Genomic DNA, 19,590 nt, shown 5'->3' on the forward strand with positions numbered 1-19,590 from the left:
TTTGTGGGGATGCGGAGGTGTCAATAGAGTCAGAACGTCATAGTCAATTCCAGTCTTAATGGATAACTTAACGCCTGCGGTTCGGCAACAAGCTTATCGTATCGCCACGCTTAACCTCAACACGATACGAACGGCAGTGAAGATCCAGTTGCTGCGTGAGATGCTTCGTTCTTCGGATGTTGACATTGCCCTGTTGCAAGAAGTGTATATAGCGGCCCTCCCCGTTTTCTACGGTTATGTGACATATATGTCACCGGCGGACCGCAATGGCAGCGGTACGGCAATACTAGTGCGCGACGGAATTGCCATCGACGAAGTGACTTACCTTCCGTCAGGGAGGGGGCTGGCGATCACAGCACTGCGAACGCGCATCATTAACATTTACGCTCCATCAGGAACTGACCAACGCCGCGATCGCTGTTCTACTCGGAGGATATCGCCCCCCTCTTTATCAGCCGCTTCGATCAATATATCTTCGGCGGCGACTTTAACTGTGTGCTCCACCCCAAAGACCAAGTCCCACACTTCTCGACTTGTCAAGAACTTCGGCTCCTGGTTCGTGATCTGCTTCTCACCGACACGTGGGAGACAGTGCACGGTGACCGTCCCGGGCCGACATACCTTACTAGTCACTCCGCCAGTCGCCTAGACCGCATTTATGTCTCACGAGCTCTAGCGCCGGGAGTATTGGACGCCGAACGTTGGCCGCTTGCCTTCTCCGATCATAGCGCTTTCATATGCACACTGACTCTACAACAGCAGCGGATATGGCGCAGCCGAGGACCCTGGAAGCTGAATGTGGCACATCTTCAAGCTCGGGAATGCCGTCGGATTATCGCCAACACATGGCTGGATTGCGAACGTCGTCTTCCCCGATACCCTTCGACTCTAGCATGGTGGGTGGACTGTGCAAAACCAGCGTTTCGGCGTGTGCTAACTCAATTCGGTAAAGATATCGTAGCTTCGCATCGTCACACATTAGACTTTTATTACACGATGCTTCGCGAACTCGACAGCCAACCACCATCTCCAAACCGACAAATGGAAAGCCGCCGAATTAAAGGTCAAATATTGTCTCTTACGAGGAAACGTTTGGAGGGGGTCGTCGTGCGATCGCGACGTCAAGACCGAGCGGAAGGAGAAAACCTGTCTATGCATCACATCGTGCTCGACAGCCGTCGACGCCGACAGCAGCTGATCACGGACCTCGTATTGCCAGGTGGTAGGGTCGTATTGACTCAGGCCGCGGTTACAGAAGCCATTGCAGGTCGCTATCGCCGGTTTTACGACGAGGTGAATACAGAGGAAGAGGAAGCGGTCGATCACGACATACTGCAGCCCGTGTCGCACATCCTCGACAATGCAGCAGCGGCGACGCTGTTAGGTGGAATTACACGGGACGATATCGAGGACGCGCTTAACAAGGGAGCACTCAACAAATCTCCCGGGCCAGACGGACTGCCGCTCGAGTTTTATCGGACTTTCCGCGATCTAATGATGCCCCGATGGATCAGCATGTACCAAGAACTGATGACCCCCGGTTCCCACGTGCCACCTGCATTCGTGGAAGGTCTCCTTATACCGATACACAAGCCTTCCAGAGGTCGGACGGTCGAGGACTACAGGCCCATTACAATGCTCAACTCGGACTATAAAATCTTCGCCCGACTACTCGCCAGCCGCATAAAGAAGGTTCTGCTCCTACTCCTCTCAATGGAGCAAACGACACAGGCCGAAGTGACCAACATGCAAACGGCAACCAGCGAATGCAGGGATTTAGTAGCCATCGCCACATGCTGTCACCTTCGAGCTGCTCTGATCTCCATTGATTTCGACCACTCCTTTGACAGAGTTCACCACAAGTTCCTTCTGTCCGTTATGGCCCGCATGGGCTTCCCGCCTGGCTTTCTCGACATCTTTCAGCACCTTTTCCGTGGAGCTGCATCCCGTGTACTGGTGAATGGACGGATTGCGGCTCCCTTTCCGATCGGACCGTCAGTTCGCCAAGGATGCCCACTCTCCATGATCCTTTACGCGATCGCACTCGAACCACTTGTCGGAGGGTTGAAAAACAGGCTCTCGGGAATGTCATTGAGGGATCACACCTTTCACTGCAGGGTATATGCTGATGACCGTCCATTACTTGTCCGATCTGGTGACGAGGTACGATCGGTGTACAATGGATCAATCGCTATGGATTGGCAGCGGGCAGCCTCATGAATGTGGCCAAGTCGGCAGCGATGCCGATTGGGAGAGGTCTACAGGAGGACGCTTTAGCCCCACTCCCACTAGTTAACAAGATCCGGTTCTTGGGCATAACATTTACACAGGATGTGCGCCGCACGGCTGCCACGAATTATGCACGATTACTACAGGCCATACGCACAGAAGTTCGCCGGAACTTACTTCGACGGATGGACCTCCTACAGCGTGTGGAATACCTCAAACTTCACGTGGCGTCTAAGATGATCCACATGGCGCAGGTCCTACCGATATCGACAGCGATGGCACACAGATTGCAAGCAGCGTTTGGATATTACCTTACCGCCGGACACCTATTCAAAGTCCGCTACGAAACACTCACCTTCCCTCCGCGTGATGGCGGACTGGGACTTATAAATGTAAGAGCAAGAGCTACAGCGTTATACTTGTGCACAATGATGAAATTGTGGACCCACAAAGATGCTTCCCTTACCGGACGTCTGTTAGAGGAATTGCTGCCGGCGTCTCTTCTGCCACCTGTCACGGTTGCGCACATTACACCTTCACTCTCGCACCTCTCGGCATTTATTCTTGAGTATAGTTACGTGCGCCCAGACCTTCCCAACACTCGCACTCCTAAGGCGAGAGATGTTTACAGACTGCTGCTAAGGTCCATACCTCGGAATGTGATCGAGAGGAAGAGCCCTACGACCCTATGGCCTGCAGTGTGGAGAGCGGTCCAGAAGCCGTTCCTCCCCACGCGGGTACGAGCCGCGTGGTACCAGGTGGTGAACGGGAAGGTTGTAACACGACAAAGGCTGCACGCTATTGGGATGACGGATTCCCCCTTTTGCCCACGTTGCCACCTCGTGGATACTGATGAACACCGCTTAACATGTGGATCGGCGTTAGAGGTACGGCTGCTAGTGCAGAAGATCCTCGCCTGCTACCTACGTATCGCGCCTCGCACAACTGAGCCACGGCTCCTCCTTTGTCCAGAGGATACTTATTTCACACCTGCGAAGACTCACGCTCTCACATGGTTTAAAGGCATGTCCATATACTACCTCTTTCGAGATAATGAGAAGATGGTACCTGATTACTGGCAATTTCTCCAGGACAGTCATAGCACACTTGAGTGTACACCCCGATACCGACAACTATTTGCGAACTATTTGCGCAGTGTCTTCGATAACACACCTCACAGATGGGGAGTACCGGGCAGAGGATGGCCGCCGACATGCGGCTCGACACGCCGTGAAATGTTGTACCAATTTGGAACATGGAATCTGTACGCAGATGGGACAAGCACATAGAATGGGATGCGGGATTTGGTTACATTTTTCTTTCTTTATTATCTATCATCACACTATTAGTTTCAAATTCTTTTTCATAGTTTAGAAGGAACTCTTGTTCTGTTGTTGCTATGGCTGTAATTTTCTAATTTTGTTTGTCGTAACTGAAAGACGCCTTTTGCCCATATATATACTCCTGGAAATTGAAATAAGAACACCGTGAATTCATTGTCCCAGGAAGGGGAAACTTTATTGACACATTCCTGGGGTCAGATACATCACATGGTCACACTGACAGAACCACAGGCACATAGACACAGGCAACAGAGCATGCACAATGTCGGCACTAGTACAGTGTATATCCACCTTTCGCAGCAATGCAGGCTGCTATTCTCCCATGGAGACGATCGTAGAGATGCTGGATGTAGTCCTGTGGAACGGCTTGCCATGCCATTTCCACCTGGCGCCTCAGTTGGACCAGCGTTCGTGCTGGACGTGCAGACCGCGTGAGACGACGCTTCATCCAGTCCCAAACATGCTCAATGGGGGACAGATCCGGAGATCTTGCTGGCCAGGGTAGTTGACTTACACCTTCTAGAGCACGTTGGGTGGCACGGGATACATGCGGACGTGCATTGTCCTGTTGGAACAGCAAGTTCCCTTGCCGGTCTAGGAATGGTAGAACGATGGGTTCGATGACGGTTTGGATGTACCGTGCACTATTCAGTGTCCCCTTGACGATCACCAGTGGTCTACGGCCAGTGTAGGAGATCGCTCCCCACACCATGATGCCGGGTGTTGGCCCTGTGTGCCTCGGTCGTATGCAGTCCTGATTGTGGCGCTCACCTGCACGGCGCCAAACACGCATACGACCATCATTGGCACCAAGGCAGAAGCTACTCTCATCGCTGAAGACGACACGTCTCCATTCGTCCCTCCATTCACGCCTGTCGCGACACCACTGGAGGCGGGCTGCACGATGTTGGGGCGTGCGCGGAAGACGGCCTAACGGTGTGCGGGACCGTAGCCCAGCTTCATGGAGACGGTTGCGAATGGTCCTCGCCGATACCCCAGGAGCAACAGTGTCCCTAATTTGCTGGGAAGTGGCGGTGCGGTCCCCTAGGGCACTGCGTAGGATCCTACGGTCTTGGCGTGCATCCGTGCGTCGCTGCGGTCCGGTCTCAGGTCGACGGGCACGTGCACCTTCCGCCGACCACTGGCGACAGCATCGATGTACTGTGGAGACCTCACGCCCCACGTGTTGAGCAATTCGGCGGTACGTCCACCCGGCCTCCCGCATGCCCACTATACGCCCTCGCTCAAAGTCCGTCAACTGCACATACGGTTCACGTCCACGCTGTCGCGGCATGCTACCAGTGTTAAAGACTGCGATGGAGCTCCGTATGCCACGGCAAACTGGCTGACACTGACGGCGGCGGTGCACAAATGCTGCGCAGCTAGCGCCATTCGACGGCCAACACCGCGGTTCCTGGTGTGTCCGCTGTGCCGTGCGTGTGATCATTGCTCGCAGTGTCCGGAGCAAGTATGGTGGGTCTGACACACCGGTGTCAATGTGTTCTTTTTTCCATTTCCAGGAGTATATATATATATATATATATATATATATATATATATATATATATATATATATATATATATATATATATAAGGTTGGCAGCGAAAATAATTTCCAATTACAAAAAAAAAAAGAAAAAGCGTGTTAGGTCAGAGGGTTAGCAGCCCTCTGTAATAAAAAAAAAAAAAAAAAAAAACAAGATTAACCGATCAAAGACGAACAGACGAACTTAAACTGATGTCTTACGACGTCCGCCCCGAGCACATCCAACGAACGAAAACGAACGAAACAAGATTTTTTAAAAAAAAGTTGGTAGAGCACTTGCCCACGAAACGCAAAGGTCCCGAGTTCGAGTCTCGGTCCGGCACACAGTTATAATCTGCCAGGAAGTTTCAATGTTATTCAAGTTTATCTCATATTCTCTGTAAGAATATTACTAATCTTGATCTTCTGCATACCATCTTCGCTTCACTTCGGATGAGCTGCAACGCTGCCTTTAGCGGTAATATATTTATAAGATTCTATTGGCAAGAGTTATAGTTTTTATTTCAGCTTAAAAATCTTGAGAACAATTATTTAATGCTGATTAATGTTTTTTTTTTTTTTCAAATCGAATTCAGTCAGCTATTTTCATGTAATCGGAACAGACCGATTCGGTGATACATCGATGTTCATTTATCTGCCGCTATTTCATGAAAGCCGGCCGGGTGGCCGTGCGGTTCTAGGCGCTACAGTCTGGAACCGCGTGACCGCTACGGTCACAGGTTAGAATCCTGTCTCGGGCATGGATATGTGTGATATCCTTAGTTAGTTAGGTTTTAAGTAGTTCTAAGTTCTAGGGGTCTGATGACCTTAGACGTAAAGTCCCATAGTGCTCAGAGCCATTTGAACCATTCTACCATTTTTTGATGCTGTCGGAGCATGAAACTTTCTCAGCTAAAGCTCAGAAATCTTTTCAGTGAAATTCGCCAATTCCAGTGGTATGTGTGTCCGTGTTATAAAAGTGAAAAAATGGTTCAAATGGCTCTGAGCACTATGGGACTCAACATCTGTGGTCATAAGTCCCCTAGAACTTAGAACTACTTAAACCTAACTAACCTAAGGACATCACACACATCCATGCCCGAGGCAGGATTCGAACCTCCGACCGTAGCAGTCGCGCGGTTCCTGACTAAGCGCCTAGAACCGCTAGACCACCGCGGCCGGCGATAAAAGTGAAGTTATATTCAATAGTGAACTAAATTTGTATGAAAGTAGTCCACGAATCTAATTGAATAATTTCAAACAGATACACTTGTTTACAGACAACATATGAAAACGGTTGTGAGTTTCAATTTAGCTCACATTCATGCTCATGTCATATTCTAGCGGGGTAATGCAGTAATTGAATGACAATTTAGAACTGTAGACATATTTAAATATTTATATTGGACGCTGCTAAACTTACATATCCACAACACTGGTTAAAAGACAGCACTCCAGCCATCTCCTAACACTGAATCCCACCTGTCGGTTCGTTTCCAAATATACATCTCCACATCATTTCGATATAATAGGCTCTCCAATACTCCGCACATATCGATCCCTGCTCCCGGAATCTCTCATCATACACCCCAATAATGAAGAAAGGTGCACCGCATCTCCGTCATCTTGTCATAAATATCACTTCTTAATTTTTATATTGGAATTGTAAACTATACAACCCAATCTACATCAACATTTACATCTACATGGATACTCTGCAAATCACATTTAAGTGCCCGGCAGATGGTTCATCGAACCACCTTCACTATTCTCTATTATTCCAATCTCGTATAGCGCGCGGAAAGAATGAACACCTATATCTTTCCGTACGAGCTCTGATTTCCCTTATTTTATCGTGGTGATCGTTTCTCTCTATGTAGGTCGGTGTCAACAAAATATTTTCGCATTCAGAGGAGAAAGTTGGTGATCGGAATTTTGTGCGAAGTTTCCGTCACAACGAAAAACGCCTTTCTAAAAGAAATGATTTCCAGCCCAAATCCTGTATCATTTCTGTGACACTCTCTCCCATATTTCACGATAATACAAAACGTGCTGCCTTTCTTTGAACTTTTTCGATGTACTCCGTCAGTCCTACCTGGTAAGGGTCCCACACCGTGCAGCAGTATTCTAAAAGAGGACGGACAAGCGTAGTGTAGGCAGTCTCCCTAGTAGGTCTGTTACATTTTCTAAGTATCCTGCCAATAAAACGCAGCCTTTGTTTAACCTTCCCCACAACATTTTCTATATGTTTTTTCAAATTGAAGTTGTTCGTAATTGTAATACCTAGGTATTTAGTTGAATTTACGGCTTTTAGATTAGACTGATTTATCGTATAACCAAAGTTTAACGAATTCCTTTTCGCACTCATGTGGATGACCACAAAAATTTCGTTATTTAGTGTCAACTGCCACTTTTCGCATCATTCAGATATTTTTTCTAAATCGTTTTGCAGTTTCTTTTGATCTTCTGAAGACTTTATTAGTCGATAACGACTGCGTCATTTGCAAACAACCGAAGACGACTACTCAGATTGTCTCCCAAATCGTTTATATAAATAAGGAACAGCAAAGGGCCTATAACACTACCTTGGGGAACGCCAGAAATCACTTCTGTTTTACTCGATGACTTTCCGTCAATTACTGCGAACTGTGACCTCTCTGACAGGAAATCGCTAATCCAGTCACATAACTGATACGATATTCCATAAGCGCGCAATTTCACTACGAGCCGCTTGTATGGTACAGTGACAAAAGCCTTCTGGAAATCCAGGAATACGGAATCGATCTGAAACTCCTTGTCAATAGCACTCAACACTTCATGTGAATAAAGAGCTGGTTGTGTTTCACAAGAACGATGTTTTCTAAACCCATGGTGACTGTGTGTCAATAGACCATTTCCTTCGGGGTGATCCATAATGTTCGAACACAATATATGTTCTAAAATCCTGCTGCATATCGATGTTAACGATATGGGCCTGTAATTTAATGGATTACTCCTACTACCTTTCTTGATTATTGGTGTGACCTGTGCAACTTTCCAGTCTTTGGGTACGGATCTTTCATCGAGGGAACGGTTGTATATGATTGTTAAGTATCGAGCTAATGCATCAGCATTTTCCGAAAGGAACCTAAATGGTATACAGTCTGGACCAGAAGACTTGCTTTTATTAAGTGATTTGAGTTGCTTCACTACTCAGAGGATATTTACGTCTACGTTACTCATGTTGGCAGCTGTTCTCGATTCGAATTCTGGGTTATTTACTTCGTCTTCATTTGTGAAGGTATTTCGGAAGGCTGTGTTTAGTAAATCTGCTTTGGCAGCACTGTCTTCGATAGTATCTCCATTGTTATCGCGCAGAGAAGGCATTGATTGTTTCTTGCCGCTAACATACGTCACATACGACCAGAATCTCTTTGGATTTTTTGCCAGGTTTCGAGACAAAGTTTCGTTGTGGAAACCGTTATAGGCGTCTCGCATTGAACTCCGCGCTAAGTTTCGAGCTTCTGTAAAGGATTGCCAATCTTGGGGATTTTGGGTCTGTTTAAATTTGGCATGTTTGTTTCGTTGTTGCAGTTTGGCCACTATCAGCTAGTTTCCACTAGCGTGAAACTAAATAACAGTCAAAAAAATTGTCGGTGGTGCAACTGTAAGAAAGCTACAAGAGAAGTGTTTTTCGTCCAAAACATTCGCGCGTAGATAATATGATTACATTATTGTACTGTCTCTAGCATACAGGTTAATTTATACCATTTTATATCGTAAATATCTCTACCACTAAGCCATGCTCATAAATAGAATAACGCAAGCAACCGTTCAAGCGGCGCCGCTTGATACATATAATAACTAGCAAGCGGTCAGTCACAGTTGTCAAAATTAAGGTAATTTAATGAGAGATTTATGCGAGTGAAACCAGCTTATGAAAGTATTACCTACGTAAGATTTTCGAGATGAAATTCATCTTTCCTGGCACTGAGTGAAAATATTTTTCTTTATAAACGAAAACTATGAAGTTCTTGCTTCTCAGTAGAAACACAAGTGTACGTGTGCCGGCGCGAGCGGGTGTGTATGCGGGTGGTTTATAATGTGTGCATATATCTACGCGCATGCAGTTTCATGGAGCAGCATGGGCCATTTAACGCATCCTGGAAGAGGTTAATTGCCGTGTACCTTCAAGCTACCATGGCGAATGAAATAATTCTCCTCGCGTAGTATACGGCCTGTTGCTGTTCCTGCCGACTATACTACTATTCATCATCCATAATGTAGTCACCACTGCGATAGTGGCTATGTTGTTGTAATTGTTGGCAGCCAATTAACGTAACAGTGCAACACTGAAAAATTCTGGATTCAACTTTCTACATCTACATGTACACTACTGGCCATTAAAATTGCTACACCACGAAGATGACGCGCTACTGACGCGAAATATAACCGACAGGAAGAAGATGCTGTGATATGCAAATGATTAGCTTTTCAGAGCATTCACACAAGGTTGGCGCCGATGGCGACACCTACAACGTGCTGTCATGAGGAAAGTGTTCAACCGATTTCTCATACGCAAACAGCAGTTGACCGGCGTTGCCTGGTGAAAAGTTGTTGTGATGCCTCGTGTAAGGAGGAGAGATGCGTACCATAACCTTTTCGACTTTGACAAAGGTCGGATTGTAGCCTATCGCGACTGCGGTCTATCGTATAGCGACTTTGCTGCTCGCGTTGGTCGAGATCCAATGACTGTTAGCAGAATATGGAATCGGTGGGTTCAAGAGGGTAATACGGAACGCTTTGCTGGATCCCAACCGCCTCGTATCACTAGTAGTCGAGATGACGGGCATCTTATCCGCATAGCTGTAACGGATCGTGCAGTCAATAGATGGGGACGTTTGCAAGACAACAACCATCTGCACGAACAGTTCGACGACGTTTGCAGCAGCATGAACTATCAGCTCGGCGACCATTGCTGCGGTTACCCTTGACGCTGCATCACAAACAAGAGCGGCTGCGATGGTATACTCAACGACGAACGTGGGTATGCGAATGGCAAAACGTCATTTTTTCGGATGAATCCAGGTTCTGTTACAGCATCATGATGGTCGCATTCGTGTTTGGCGACATCGCGGTGACCGCATATTGGAAGCTTGTATTCGTCATCGCTATACTGGCGTATCACCCGGCGTGATGGTATGGGGTGCCATTGGTTACACGTCTCTGTCACCTCTTGTTCTCATTGACGGCACTTTGAACAGTGGACGCTACATTTCAGATATGTTACGACCCGTGGCTCTTCCCTTCATTCGATCCCTGCGAAACCCTACATTTCAGCAGGATAATGCACGACCGCATGTTGCAGGTCCTGTACGGGCCTTTCTGGATACAGAAAATGTTCGACTGCTGCTCTGACCAGCACATTCTCCAGATCTCTCACCAACTGAATGGTCAATGGTGGCCGAGCAACTGGCTCGTCACAATACGCCAGTCACTACTCTTGATGAACTGTGGTATCGTGTTGAAGCTGCACGGGCAGCTGTACCTGTACACGTCATCCAAGCTCTGTTTGACTCAATGCCCAGGCGTATCAGGGCCGTTATTACGGCCAGAGGTGGTTGTTCTGGGTACTGATTTCTCATGATCTATGCACCCAAATTGCGTGCAAATGTAATCAATGTCAGTTCTAGTATAATATATTTGTCCAATAAATACCCGTTTATCATCTGCATTTCTTCTTGGTGTAGCAATTTTAATGCCCAGTAGTGTACATCAACATTCATGGTCCGCAAGCCACTGTATGGTGCATGGTGGAGAGTACCTTGCACCACTACTAAATGTCATTTCCTTTCCTAACCCATCCGCAAATAGAGCGAGGGAAAAACGAGAGTCTATATGCTTCTGTACGAATCCTAATTTCTCTTATCTTCGTGGTCGTCAGGTGAAATATGGATTAGCGCAAATTGAATCGTTCTTCAGTCAGCTTCAAATGCCGCTTTTCTAAATTTTATCAACGGTGTTCCGCGAAAAGAACGTCGTCTTCCCTCCAGGGATTCCCTCTTGAGTTCACGCAGCGTCTCAGTAAAACTCGCGTGTTGATCGAACCTACTGGTGACTAATTTAGCAGCCCGCCTCTCAATTGCTCTGACGTCTTCCTTTAATTCGACATTGTGGGGATCTCAAACACTCGAGCAGTACTTAAGAGCAAGTGTTAGTGGTGTTCTATACAGCTAAACCACACTTTCCTAAATTGCTCTCAATAACAGCATCCGCCTTCCCTAATGTGTTCGTCCCATTTCATATCGCTTTACAACGTTATGCCTAGATATTTAATCGATGTGAATATGTGAAGCAGCGCGCTACTAATGCTGTATTGAAACATAATGGCATTGTGTTTCCTAGACAATTGCATTAACTCATCTCTTTTTTACATTTACAGCTAGCTGCCATTCATTACAGCAACTAGAAATTTTGTCTAAGTCATCTTGCATCCTACTACAGTCGCTTAACGACACCTTGTTGTATACCACAGCATCATCAGCAAACACCCGGAGACTGGTGCTCACCCTCCCCGTCATATCATTTATGTATACAGAAAATAAGAACGGTCCTGTCACACTTCCCTCGTGCACATCTGACGCTGCTCTTGTCTCTGATGCACACTCGCTGTTGTGGCGGAGCCGGTTTATAGTATTTCGTGACTTCAATTACTTATAAATGATATTTCAGGTAGATCAAAAAAGTATAAAACCAGTTACCTATCGTCAACGTAACAATTCGCTTGATATCAAAAATGATTATCCCGGCTAATATTTGTCACTCTGATAAAGAAATTACAACTTGACGTTGTGTAGAAATGCATATCATTTACCAGATTTTACACAACTGTTACTTAAGATGGAAGCAACTTTCCTCTAGCAAAAGGAACATTTAGTCACAAAATACTACCCGCACACAACACTGACGTATGTCTCCTATTAAAATATTTCATGCAAATCGTCCGAAATAATTAGGCTTCATACATCAGCAAATAAGAAATTGATATTACGTAACATGCTGTGAGCGCTATTTTTAAAGATTCAATCTGTTGATGGCCGGCCGAAGTGGCCGTGCGATTAAAGGCGCTGCAGTCTGGAACCGCAAGACCGCTACGGTCGCAGGTTCGAATCCTGCCTCGGGCATGGATATTTGTGATGTCCTTAGGTTAGTTAGGTTTAACTAGTTCTAAGTTCTAGGGGACTAATGACCTCAGCAGTTGAGTCCCATAGTGCTCAGAGCCATTTGAACCATTTGAACCAATCTGAGTTGAATTCTGTCTCTTAAAGTAGATTCAGGACCACCGGTGCACATTTATTTCCATTCATTTATATCTAACAACATTTATGTTCGTTAAAATTCTCATTTCAAAGCAACCGCGGAGATATTTTTGCTAAGATAGCGACAGACAGACGATAGTCAATTTTTCTATTGTTATTCTCGATTCCTTTTATATCAAGTTAAAATAATCAGATAAAAGTCTTTAAGCCCTTTGTTGTCTATTCTTTAGCATTTAAAATTATTCTCAAAGAAAAATGTTTCATATTTCTTATACCAGCTACTAGTAAACTCCGCTCTAAGTTACTCGCTCCTAATTGCGGAGCTGAAAATTAACACTTGAAAACATTAATTAGATTGGATTACAATTGAAATAAATACAAATCCACGTCTAGACAATAGCGACTCTATTTTGCAAATAATAATTAACAATATACAGTTACAGGTTTTCTCTTCACAGACCTCACACGTCTCACGTCCGAACAGTTCATCGGTTAGCGCAGGAAGAACAACTGAACCATAATTATCACAGATAACAAAAAAGATTATAGTTGTCGTTGTCAATTAATGTAGTTCTCTGATAATAGTTTTAATTCACTCAGATATTAAATTATTACAGAAATAATGAAATAATTATCGTCATTTTTACACAATACAGTCTTTTTTATACGTAGTATCGATAATATCTGTTGAAGTTCGTCATTAATATGTTTGGGAATCTAAACTGTATGCTTGTATTTTCGCTAACAGTCTGCAGTGGGCACCTTGTTAAACGCTTTCCGGAAAACAAAGAGTATGGACCCTGCCGTTTGCCCCTCGTCCATAGTCTGCATGATATATGAGTTTCTATATTCCAGGATTTCTATTATATTACTATTTCCTCCACACGTGAGCCTGTACGACGGTGTGTTTGTACGATTCTCCTCCGAGAACGATTTCTTAAACACAACAATCAAAACTTCGGCTTCCCCTTTGCTGTCATTGGTCAGTGAATGACCAGACAGAAACCGTCGATCCGCATAGCGATTTTATTGGTTCTCGCCAAGATCTTTTGCTAAGGTGTGACGGTGGTAGTTTTTATTAATTTATTTATTTAGCGTATGGCGTCTTTATAGAATCATACGGTTGGAATCTTCCCCGTCCTCCCTTCTTCCATCTGTTGTCCACATTAAACAATGCACAGTCCGAGACATTAATAAGCACAATCTTTTATGAAGATTTGAGACATTTACATCTACATCTACGTGATTACTCTGCTATTCACAATAAAGTGTCTGGCAGAGGGTTAATGAACCACCTTCAAGCTGTCTCTCTATCGTTCCACTCTCGAAAGGCACGCGGGAAAAACGAGCACTTAAATTTTTCTGTGCGAGCCCTGATTTCTCTTATTTTATCGTGATGATCATTTCTCCCTATGTAGGTGAGTGCCAACAGAATGTTTTCGCAATCGGAGGAGAAACCTGGTGATTGAAATTTCATGAGAAGATCCCGTCGCAACGAAAAACGCCTTTGCTTTAATGAATGCAATTCCAATTCACGTATCATGTCCGTGACACTATCTCCCCTATTTCGCGATAATACAAAACGAGCTGCCCTTCTTTGTACTTTTTCGATGTCATCCGTCAGTCCCACCTGATGCGGGTCCCACACCGCACAGCAGTACTCCAGAATAGGGCGGACAAGCGTGGTGTAAGCAGTCCCTTTAGTAGACCTGTTGCACCTTCTAAGTGTTCTGCCAATGAATCGCAGTCTTTGGTTTGCTCTACCCACAATGTCATCTATGTTATCGTTCCAATTTATATTATTTGTAATTGTAATCCCTAACTATTTAGTTGAATTTACAGCCTTCAGATTTTATGCGACTTATCGCGTGATCGAAATTTAACTGATTTGTTTTAGTACTCGTGTGAATAACTTCATACACTTCATACTTTTCCTTATTCAGGGTCAATTGCCACTTTTCGCACCATACAGATATCTTATCTACATCATTTTGCAAGTCGTTTTGATCATCTAATGACTTTACAAGACGGTAAATGGCAGCATCATCTGCAAACAGTCTAAGACGGCTACTCAGATTGTCTCTTAAGTCGTCAATATAGATCAGGAACAAAGAGAAGCGAAGTTTACAATAAAATTTCTTTACTTAGCTTATCATGTAGATATGGCTCCAGTTCGTCTTGCCTAGGGGTCTGATTCTTGAAGCTGAAAGTCTAACATCAGATTCTCGCGATTGGTTTGAACTAAATCAATTTGAGGCTTGTGGTAGCAGAGCTTTTTTTACGTAAGTATATTTGCCACTGATTTTCTCACATCTTGGTACATCATACAGAATTTCGATTTTTCACACTAACACAGCCAAAATTACATTGTTCGCACGTATTGTACATAAATACGTCCGATCACACCAGAGGAAAGCTTACGACTCTCACACTCTACGTAAATAACAATGTTCCAAAAGGTTTACAATTTTTCTTAACAAGTGAATTCCAACTAGTTTTCATTAAATTATTAATTTCGATTATTATTTCATAAATGAATCCAGAAATAAACGTAGTAAACAGTACACGATTGCGTAATTAATAATAAAAATTTTAAATGCGCAAATAATTGGTAATTTCAAACGTTTCTGAAAAAAATACTTTTAATTGTACATTCAGAACTAGTACTTATCGAATATAACACCGAAACTAATATATTTTATGAAATCCAAAATTCGAAAAATAATACTGTTATCGACAGCTACTGTTGAGGAAAAGTAATGCTAGAGAAGGATGTCCCTTTACATGGTACATGCAGATTAATTGTTCAAACTGTAAAGATACTGCGTATAACAATCCGTAAATTTTGTTACTAAGATATATTAATACAGTTAATTCCAAATTGGTGAACTTCACAGTGTAAACTACACATACATGAAAAATCACATAACACCGAAAAGGTCAGGCAGAACAGATCGGATATTTGGACACATCAGAGTAACTTAATCTTCTTATCGCAGTCGTGTACCTATTGAGTTTAATTAGCTGGCTGCCGCGGGTGAAGCATCGATGAATCCTACATGGTTCCTCTGAACTTTCTCGCCGGACATTCATATGATATGTAAATATGGTATCTGTTCTTTCAGACATGGCCGGTAAGCCGTATCTATATGGTGATGGTATCTGGTCTTTCGGACAATGATCTTCAAGTGCGGATGCACTCACATTGCTCAAACTCTTATGGGAATCGGAAGTAATGAGTATAGCGAGCAGGGGCATAACAAATATATTGTACAGATAGTAAGTTGAAACTGTGGGTCTCACGGAGATAAGTCCCTCGATGCCTAGCCCAGTCTGCCTTTGGCAGCGGAGCAGCTCGGACTTGTTTACGTCCCGGCTGCGAACATTCGCGGAACGTTGTTACTCACGTGTGTTACTGTTTGAATCGAACGCAATGGCACACAATTTTCGAAAAACCACGATACAGTTCACGTTCTGTAACGAGCATGCAAGACCGAAGGCTTTTGAAATCGAACGTTTCTTGAGGGACGAAGTGCATCTTAATTACACGGAGATTATTGGAATTCACTTATCAATCGTGAGCAGCACTCTTTACGTAAAGATGACTGACGACGCAACATCCGACAGAATTACTGAAGCCGCCAAACGAGGATTCCAGTTCCGACACTCCGATGGTTATATAGGCGAAGTTTTAGTAGCTCATTCGGGCCTGGGCGTGCGTACTATTCGAATCTTCGAGCTGCTTTTCGAGGTACCCGAATCATTGGTCACTGAATTACTCCAGCCGTGCGGCAGAGTTATGAATCATACGGCCGAAAGTTGGGCAAGTTTTAGCACGTATCCAGTGCTCAATGGTGTCCGACAGGTGCGAATTGCCCTTACGGATCATGTGCCATCGTACATAAACATCGGCGGCTGCAGAGCTATTGTCATCTATGATGGGCAGCCCCGGACATGCTCCGGGTGTGGTGGTGAAGGACATCTTCGATCTGCGTGTATGCAGGGTACACTCGTGCAACTCCCCAGCGGAGACTTCCAGAATCCGGCTACATCAACGTCACTGCCGCTGACTTCCGGGACGGCGCTTCGCGGGGAGGTGACGCCGAGGTCAGAGCGTACTATAGAAACAACGCCGCCTTTGATTGAGGCGCCTTCGGGCCCCACTGAAGAAGGACTGGCTCCGACCAACTTCCAATCCCAGACACTGCAGGTGATGGAGAAAGAGGATGACAGCACCACGCAAGGCATGGAAGCTGAAAAGGAACGGCCCCAGGGTGTTCTGGCGGTGGCGATACAGCAGGAGATACAAGATCCGACAACACCAGAGGCCAAGGTTAGCACCCGCGAACAACGCTCGCTGAAGCGCCGCAAGAAGCGCCGACTAAATTCTGCAGAGATGTTCCCTTCTCTTCTTGGGAGATCAAAAATGGTTCAGAACGCTCTAAGCACTAAGGGACTTAACATCTGAGGTCATCAGTCCCCTAGACTTAGAACTACTTACACCTAACTAACCTGCTCGAGTCAGGATTCGAACCTGCGACCGTAGCAGCAGCGCAGTTCCGGACTGAAGCGCCTAGAACCCCTCTGCCACAGCGACCGGTTTCTTGGCAGCCCTGATGAGTCTAACACTATGGACCTGTCTGACTTGGAACCACAAGCTTCGAATGTCGCTGACCATATGAATCCGGACGGTGGAAAAATGTCGGGTCGTTCAGACGACGCATCCGCTCAGGGGCCCGACAACATTCTGTGGAGTCTAAAGCTGCGAAAGATCCACAGATGCCACTCATCAGTGCAGCACAGGGCAGTTTGGAGCACCCCAGTAATATCAGCTGGGATGCGCAGGACGAAGAAATCACCGATCCGGATCCATCCATTGGTGGGGACTCGCATCCGTCCGCATCTCAAGAAACCTAATGCCGCAGGGAGACGTCGGTCGGAAGACCCTCTGTGGATGTGCAAAGGGACTATCGATCCGGTGAATTTTCGTCATTTCAGAATTATGCGGAGGTGACAGCTACTCGAACCCATGCACACAGAATAGGGACAGTGAACGTAAATACCATTAGATCGCCCGTGAAACAGCAATTGTTTAGGGAGATGATATACGCGACGGATGTGGATATACTGAAGGTGCAGGAAATCTACATTTCTGATTTCCAAGAAGCACATGGCTACATCTCCTACACCTCGCCTCACTTGGACAACGACAGTGGAAAGTCGATACTGGTCCGGGATGCGATTCCAGTTCGCGACCTGGCTTATCTGCCTTCAGCTCGCGAACTGGCGATAACTGTTCATGAAATTCGTATTCTCAATATTTACGCCCCTTCAGGCACAGACAACAGACGGGCGCGTGCGAGATATTGTTCGGAAGAGATTGTGCCCTTATTTACCGGCAGATTCGATCATTTAATTATAGGTGGTGACTTCAATTGCGTTTTAGCCCAAAAAGATCAGACTCCACATTACAATACCTGTCGTGAACTGCAAGTGCTATGCCGGAACCTGGAGTTATGCGACACCTGGGACAGGATTCATAGGAACCGTGAGGAATATACTTTTTTTACCAATCACTCGGCGAGCAGACTTGATCGAATATATGTTTCGGTTGGCCTACGGGATAAGGTGGTCGACGCCGAACGATGGCCTGCGGCATTTACTGGTCATCTTGCTTACATTTGTACCATATCACTCCCTCGGAAAAGTGTGTGGAGAAGCCGCGGGATATGGAAGCTCAATTCGTCATTTTTGGCGGAACCCGAATGTCGGCAGAGAGTCGAGGAGGTATGGGCCACATGTCAGTGCTGTCTACCAACATATGCCTCTGTGCTTCAATGGTAGCTCGAGTGTACTAAGCCAGCAGTATGAAGAGCTCTCATACAGTATGGTCGGGGTAAGACAAGATGGCAAAGAAACACTCTTGATGGTTATTACACCATGCTTTATGACTGTCATTCCAGGTGCCGTCTGCAGAACACCATGCAGAAGTTCATCGTGTCAAGGCACAAATCCTGTCGATCATGTGACGACGACTATGTGGCAAGATCTCTCGACACCATCTCTGAGGAACGTACCCCAATGCACATGTGTCGAGGGAACACCAACGGTCCGCAGCTCGTGGTCGTGCGGTAGCGTTCTCGCTTCCTACGCCCGGGTTCCCGGGTTCTATTCCCGGCGGGGCCAGGGATTTTCTCTGCCTCGTGATGACTGGGTGTTGTGTGCTGTCCTTAGGTTAGTTACGTTTAAGTAGTTCTAAGTTCTAGGGGACTGATGACAATAGATGTTAAGTCCCATAGTGCTCAGAGTCATTTGAACCATTTTTGGAACACCAACGTTACCGCCGGACATTGGTCACAGTGCTCCACGGTTTAGATGGCCGTCAACTGACAACATAACAGGACATTGGATTTTTAGAGCATTTCCGCCACCTATATGCTGGAGCACCGACGTACCGTCGAGTGGGGGAAGACATATTGCAACATCTGCAAACGACATTGACAGAGACAGGTATGGCAGCGCTTATGGAGCCACTCACAGAAGACGGTATAAAGGTGGCGCTCAAAAAAGGAGCGCCCCATAAATCACCAGGCCCAGATGGGATTACGTTAGAGTTTTATCAGGAATTCGCTGACATGATGACGTCACAGTGGGTGTCGATGTACAATGAGATGATGCGTTCTGACATGCGCCTACTGTCGGATTTTGTGACGGGCTTTCTTCCTCCCATCACGAAGATGGCGGAGAGTCGCAGTGTTCATCAATACCGCCCTCTCGCTATGTTAAACACCGACTACTAGCGTCTCTTCTCAAAATGGAGATATCCAGGACAATATCCCCTGATCAGTCTTGCCTAGGGGTACCTAACGTCTCTTCGGCGTTAACTGAATACCGTAACGTTGAAACTTCCTGGGTGATTAAAACTGTGTGCCGGACCGAGACTCGAAATCGGTACCTTTGCTTTTCGCGGGCAAGTTCTCTACGAACTGAGCTACCCAAGAACGACTCACGACCCGTTCTCAAAATTTTACTTCCGCCAGTACCTTGTCTCGTATCTTCGAAACCGTAACGTTATCGCCCTTGCGGAAACATGTAGAAAGCAAGCAGCGATGATATCTGTGGACTTCGATGGTGCGTTCTAAAGGATAAACCATGACTTCTTGGCGTCAGTCATGAGCCGAATGGCATTTCCAGC

The sequence above is a fragment of the Schistocerca americana genome, chromosome 3 (genome assembly GCF_021461395.2).
Source record: "Schistocerca americana isolate TAMUIC-IGC-003095 chromosome 3, iqSchAmer2.1, whole genome shotgun sequence".
In the NCBI taxonomy this organism is placed as follows: domain Eukaryota; kingdom Metazoa; phylum Arthropoda; class Insecta; order Orthoptera; family Acrididae; genus Schistocerca; species Schistocerca americana.